This window comes from Peromyscus californicus, unplaced genomic scaffold (assembly GCF_007827085.1).
Source record: "Peromyscus californicus insignis strain IS unplaced genomic scaffold, ASM782708v3 Scaffold_9__1_contigs__length_137607984, whole genome shotgun sequence".
Classification (NCBI taxonomy): Eukaryota; Metazoa; Chordata; class Mammalia; order Rodentia; family Cricetidae; genus Peromyscus; species Peromyscus californicus.
The window spans coordinates 129762815-129769036 of NW_026294617.1; positions in this window are offsets into that span (position 1 = coordinate 129762815).

Below are 6222 nucleotides of genomic sequence, written 5' to 3' on the forward strand. Positions count from 1 at the left end.
CTATACCTAACGCCAAATATGTGCAGCCAATTTGTGAAAGAAAGTAGTTTTCTCAAAGTATATTCCTGTCACTTTAGGGGACAAGTAATACACACCACTTAATATAAATAAATTTTCTAATACGTTTTTAGTCTTTAATTATGTTCTTTTGTCTTTATTTTTCGCTTCTTGTTGAAGTCAGGGTCTCACTATGCAGCTCAGGCTAGCCTCAAACTCACAATCCTCCTGTCTCAGCCTGAAAAGTGCTGAGACAGCAGGCATAGACCATCAATGCCAGCTCCAAATTTTTTAACTTTTCTTTGAACTGTTATCGGACTATTTCTTCACTGTTGCCTTGGAGACAGATGCATTTAGCCCATTTATTTAGATCCCAGAAGTACACTGTACTGTACTGAAATAGTGTTGATAAGGAGGACACTTATCTAATGGCCTCTTAGTCCCAGTGTATAAATACTAAACAAAACGCTAATGAGAACCACTGAACGTAGGGCCAGCAAGATAAATTCATGGGTAAAATTACTTGTGGCCAAGCCTGGTGATCTGAGTTCAATCCCCAGGACCCACGTGGTGGAAGGAGAGAAATGGCTTCTGCAAACCACCATGGCACATGCATGCCCACACATGCATAGATGGATACATGTAATAGTAATAAAGAAAACACTGAAGGTAACAACTTCAGGAAACATATTTTTTCTTATACTACATTGGTGGTCACTGGTGGTGACCATAAAATTAATATGAAAATTCTGCCTGACTCTGTTTCCTAAGCACTGCCATTAAAGGCATGGTAACGCACTTTACATTGTTATATTTATATCCTTATGTTGTGTGCAAAACACACACATACTCACCCCAGATAGGGATCCCTCAACAGAACGAAGTACGGGTACCAGCAAAGTCCAACTTGGTGAACCAGTGAGTTTTGTTGGGGTTATTTACAGGAATATGGGTGAGGGCTTACTTACAGGAGTAGAAATGACTCAAAGTCAGCTGCATCAGCAAAGCCCACCAAGCACAGATGACAGCTCACAAAGCTGGGAACCTGGAGCACAGTACACAGCCCGCAGGCAGCTTAACAGGTTGGAGTGTGTCCTTTCCAGGTGCGTCAGTTGGTCTAAACTTCTTCCAGGCAGCTCGGGAGGTTTCTGCTTCTTTCAGGCAGCTGGGCTGGTCTCAGTCTTTGTAGTTTGGCTCTACTCAGTTTGAGAAAAACTCTTGAGTTTGTATTCTTTCCTCTGGCAGGGAGGGACTAGAGAGTCTGCTTGGTTTCAGGCACTTCCTGGGGATACTTTGAGTTGTTACCTTCCTGCTTGATATTGCTCATAGATAAAATTTTCATGGGCTAAAAAATTCAGATAATTTGGGCATTGGATGTAGCTCACTGACAGATCACTTGCTTAAGATGCTTGAGATCTTGAGTTCAATTCCCAACACAAGAAAAAAAGGTATCAGATAATTTCATATTGCCATTTGTATAGAAGAAAATGTGTATCTGCAATTCAACATTTAAACTAATACCAACATGTAGTGAAAGGAACTAGATAGCATGAAATTGTGTTCTTACTAACAAAGTTATAAAACAAAACCAATAAAACCCCTCAGAATGCCACTGTACATAGTATATACATGCAAGTATGGCTTGTGTGGTGGTTTGAAAGAGGATGACCCCTACAGATGCAGATGTTTGGAGACTTGGTCCCCAGTTGATAGAACTGTTCAGGAAACAGTTTAGGAGGTGTGCCACTGGGGTCAGGCTTTGAGGTTTCAAGGGCCAGCCATTCCCAGCTAGCTCTCTGTCTCATGCTAGTGGATCAAGATGTGAACTTTCAGCTACTGCTCCAGTGCCATACCTGCCTACCTGCCTGCTGCTTTGTGACCTGTCATGATGGCAATGAACTCCAATCCTCTGAAACCGTTAGCCCCAAATAAACTCTTCCTTCTGTAAGTTACCTTCATCATGGCATCTCATCACAGCAACAGAAGAGTAACTAAGACAGCTTAACACATTCTGAGACCTCTCCCACTAGGCAACTTTACAGTGCTAACGTCAGTGTGTATTTGTGTAAATCTGGATGGATTGCCTACTAGGCAGCCAGGCTGGGTACACACCTGCACAGCACGTTACTGCACTGAAGACTGTGGGCAATTGTAACATAACCATAAATGTTTGTGTTTCTAAGTCTAAGCTTGCCATCGTGGCATACGCCTGATCTCCCAGCACCTAAGAGGCTGAGGCAGAGGTTGGTGGATCGTAAGTTCATGGCTAACTACAGAGTTACCCTGTCTCAAGAAAGTAAATTAAAAAAAAAAATCAATGTCTGGCACTGTAAACCTAGTGAAAACACATGGCTGAGGGAGTCATAGGCCCAGGGAGAGAGAGCATGCTTCTTGTTTAGCTGAACTGACACAGTGTCAAACTCCTTGTGAGCATGTGTTTACATCCACAGCCAAATGCCTTGGTCAGAGAAGCCTCTCTCTGTGGCGAACAGAAATGTTTGGCTGCTCAAGGTGCTGAGGATAACTGACAGCTGCATGCTCACCACGAGAGGTAGACCGTGCCCTCTAAGGCTCAGTGAACATTACAGGACAGAGGCAAAAGAACGTAAGTAGACAACAGGAAGGGCTATAAAGTGCCATCTTCTGGGCACAACACAGCTGTTGCCACCATGAACTCACAGCAGCTATGGGCACCTTTACTGAGCCTGCCCAAGACTGGCCATGTCCATAGTCAATCTTGAATGGGGGTGGGTGCCTACCTGCTAAACCATTGGCTACTGATGGATTCTGGGAGATCAGGAGTCATTGTCTTTAGTGATATGCACACTGTGAAGCCCACCAGCCTCTAACAGAGAGCTCCAAATCCATCGTCACACAGACAGCCCTGGTTAAATCTGGTGGTTCTCAAAGCAAAACATGACATGAGCGTGGGAAATGGATCTGTAGAGAGGAGGAGCCTTAGGAGGGGCAAGAGGGAGATGAGGGGTGCAGTGAGACTAACTGAAAAGCATTATAGACATTTATGAAATCCTCAAAGAACAAGTTTAACTTTTAAAAATTAAAAGGAAGAAAAAGGGTTTCAATAAAAGGTTAGAGGATATTTGAAACACAGGCAAACTAACTCTCTAGCTTTATCCCCTGTATCACTTTTACAAATCTTCATCTGTCGAGTCCTCTCTCCAGTCCCAGCCTTGAACTCTTGATCCTTCTGCCCCAGACTCCAGAGTACTAGGATTGCAGATGTGCACGGCCACACTCAGTTTTATGTGGTGCTGGGGGTCAACCCCAGGACTTGATGCATGCCACCCAAGCTCAAGTGACAGCTCCCGCCCACATTTTTTGATTTTGAACTGTTAAAATTATTAAATGTGGACAGTGGCTATGGCTCAGTGGTAGAGAGCTCTGCCTTGCATGCATGAAGCCCGGGGTTCAACCTCCAAGGCTATAAGCATTCCCCGCAGGCAGAGAGCAAATGCTGCACCCCCTGACAACTCAGAACCAAATTCTTAGCCATCTCCCCTATCCTGCTTCACTACATCTCCTTGAGTTTCCTCTTTCTAAAATGACCTCAGAGTTGTATGGGGGGGGGGGGAGGCTCACTCCTATAAACCTTGCTAGCTCTTGAGAGCAGGGGCAACTGTGTTGAGTCCAGATGAGCATCACCTCCAGACACAGACTGTCTCAAACAAAACAAAAAAATTATCTCAAGAATGAATCAATAATTACAACCACTCAACTCAAACTTCTAGCAGCTCACCAACAAAGGTTTCGTTTTGGAGGTGTTACTGTGCTGGCAAGTTACAGCAGCGCCTCTTCACTGCTATTATAAACTTCTCTGGATAAAATCTGCAGGAGTGTTTCTCCTTCTCCCTCCCCATCCCTCACACATTGCACATGGCATCTCTCACCTTCAAATGGTTTCACTGTTTTATGTCCTGTGTTGGGGTGTGTGGGTGCCATAGCTTCAGTGTGGGAGTCAGAAGACAACTGATAGGCGTTGTCTCCTTCTACATAGGTTCAAGAGATCAGCTCAGCTCATAAGGCTTGGCACGAAGTCCTGTCACCTGCTGGATCTCACAGACCCTTTTAAAATCTTAATTTGTATAGTTTAATAAAGGTTTGGATACAACCTTATAGTATTTTGAAAACAACATTGGAGTACATTTTATATATCAAGTTCCAGGCCAGCCAGAGCTACACACTGAGGTCTTATAGCAGAAAAAGTGTAAAAGGTTGAAATAGTTATATTTATGAATTTATATTCTCATATTTTGAACTATTTAAAATATAAGATGCATTTTCCTATATTTCTCCATAAAGGGAAATCAATCTCTCTCTCTCTCTCTCTCTCTCTCTCTCTCTCTCTCTCTCTCTCTCTCTCTCTCTCTCTCACTCTCTCTCACCCACACACACACACAATCTGTTTGTGAAGACAGATAGCCATACTGCATTATATATTACTGAGTAAAAATCATGTTTGCTTTGACTCCATGAGACAGGGGAAACCATTCCTGAAATAGAAGTAGTCCCATCAAGGCCATTTACTGAGTCCAATCACTTATACTAATTTTGTTTTATCCATCACAACTATTCCAATGACAGTTTCCTAAAAACAAGAGGGAGCTTGTTCAACCCCTTGCTTCCAAGACAGACAAATAATGGCCCGGGGGATGAGCTAATGTGGACGTCAGAGCCCTGATGATTTCAAGGCCACAGGTGCTAAGGAGGGGAAAGGTGCAGCAAAAGAGTGTGTGTCTTGCTTAGAAACATCCTAAGAAGACTGTTCTTAAACTAAACTGACCAGACTAAACACTTGCACTAGCAAGCCGTAATTATCCTTGGATATGTGTGTTCTTTTTAACATACCAAACACATGCTTTCTTTTTGTAGAAAGGACGAACATCTTTAATAAGTAGCTTTCCTGGATTTGTTATACTGTAAAATGATTTTAGCTATACAAGGACTAGTAAATTAAACATTTCTTAAAGATTTTAACGAAGTTGTGTGTGTGTTGCCTGCATGTATGTTGATGCACCACTTGAGTGCCCAGTTCCCAGAGACCAGAAGAGGGTGTCCCCAGAACTGGAGTTACAGACGGTTGTGAGTCACCATGTGAATGCTGGGAACTGAGCAAGGTCCCCTTGCAAAGAGCATCAAGTGCTCTTAACCTCTGAGCCCTCTTTCTAGCCCCTAAAAGGAACATTTTTAAAATCAAAAGTACTCTCATAATTTAAATCAGAAAATTTTAACACTTTATTACTATTAATTCAACATTTAACAAATAGAAACTGGGCACTTAATACTATTATTATTATTCTGAAGCATTATGTTTCCTCTAAATTTATATAGCTTTGTAATTTATTCTACCATTGAATCACACCCCCAGCCCCAATAGCTAGGTACATTATTTTACTGCTGGAATAATTGTCTACTAAAAAGCATTTACCTAAAAGATTTCTCATGTTTATAAACTGTTTGCCTTGGAGAAAACGTTTACTCAGTAAGATTGTAATAACTGTTGGTTCAAGGCAGATGTGTGAGCAGTGCATGCCTGTCATTCCAGCACTCTGTGAGGCAGGAAGAAAGACTGCCATAAACTTTAAACCACATCAGCCAGGGCTACACAGCAAGACCCTACCTCAAAACAGACAAAATAAAAACAATCAACTCAATAGCTAAATGCTGTGGGTTTAGAATGTGAACTACAACACCATTACCCCAAGACTTTAGCTCTTTACATTTGTAAGAGAATTTCAATGATGTTCATAGAGACACTGATTACCTCAACTCTCTGGCATTTTTTAATTTTCCATTTGCAACTAATGTATGTAGCTATTTTCAACAATTGCACCCTCAAGTATGTACCCCAGAGAATGTAGTCAGTTCTGCCACACAAAAATTTGCTCAAATGTTCATAGAATCATTATTCATACAAGCCACTGAGTAGATATAACCCAAATGCCTAAAACACCAATGGAGAGGTAAACAAATGATATTCCACCCAAGTACATGATCTGCCACAAAAAGGGACGCAGTGACTGATAGAGGCCAGAGTGGACCTTGAAAACAATGCTGTGCTAAGTGAATGAAGTCACATGAAAGAGCCGTATGTTGATTGATTCTGCTTATATGACATACTTAGGACAGAAAAATCCATCACAGAAAGCAGATTAGTGTTTCAGGAGCCGAGAGGGAAGAACGGAGAGGGTCACCGGCTTTTCGTGG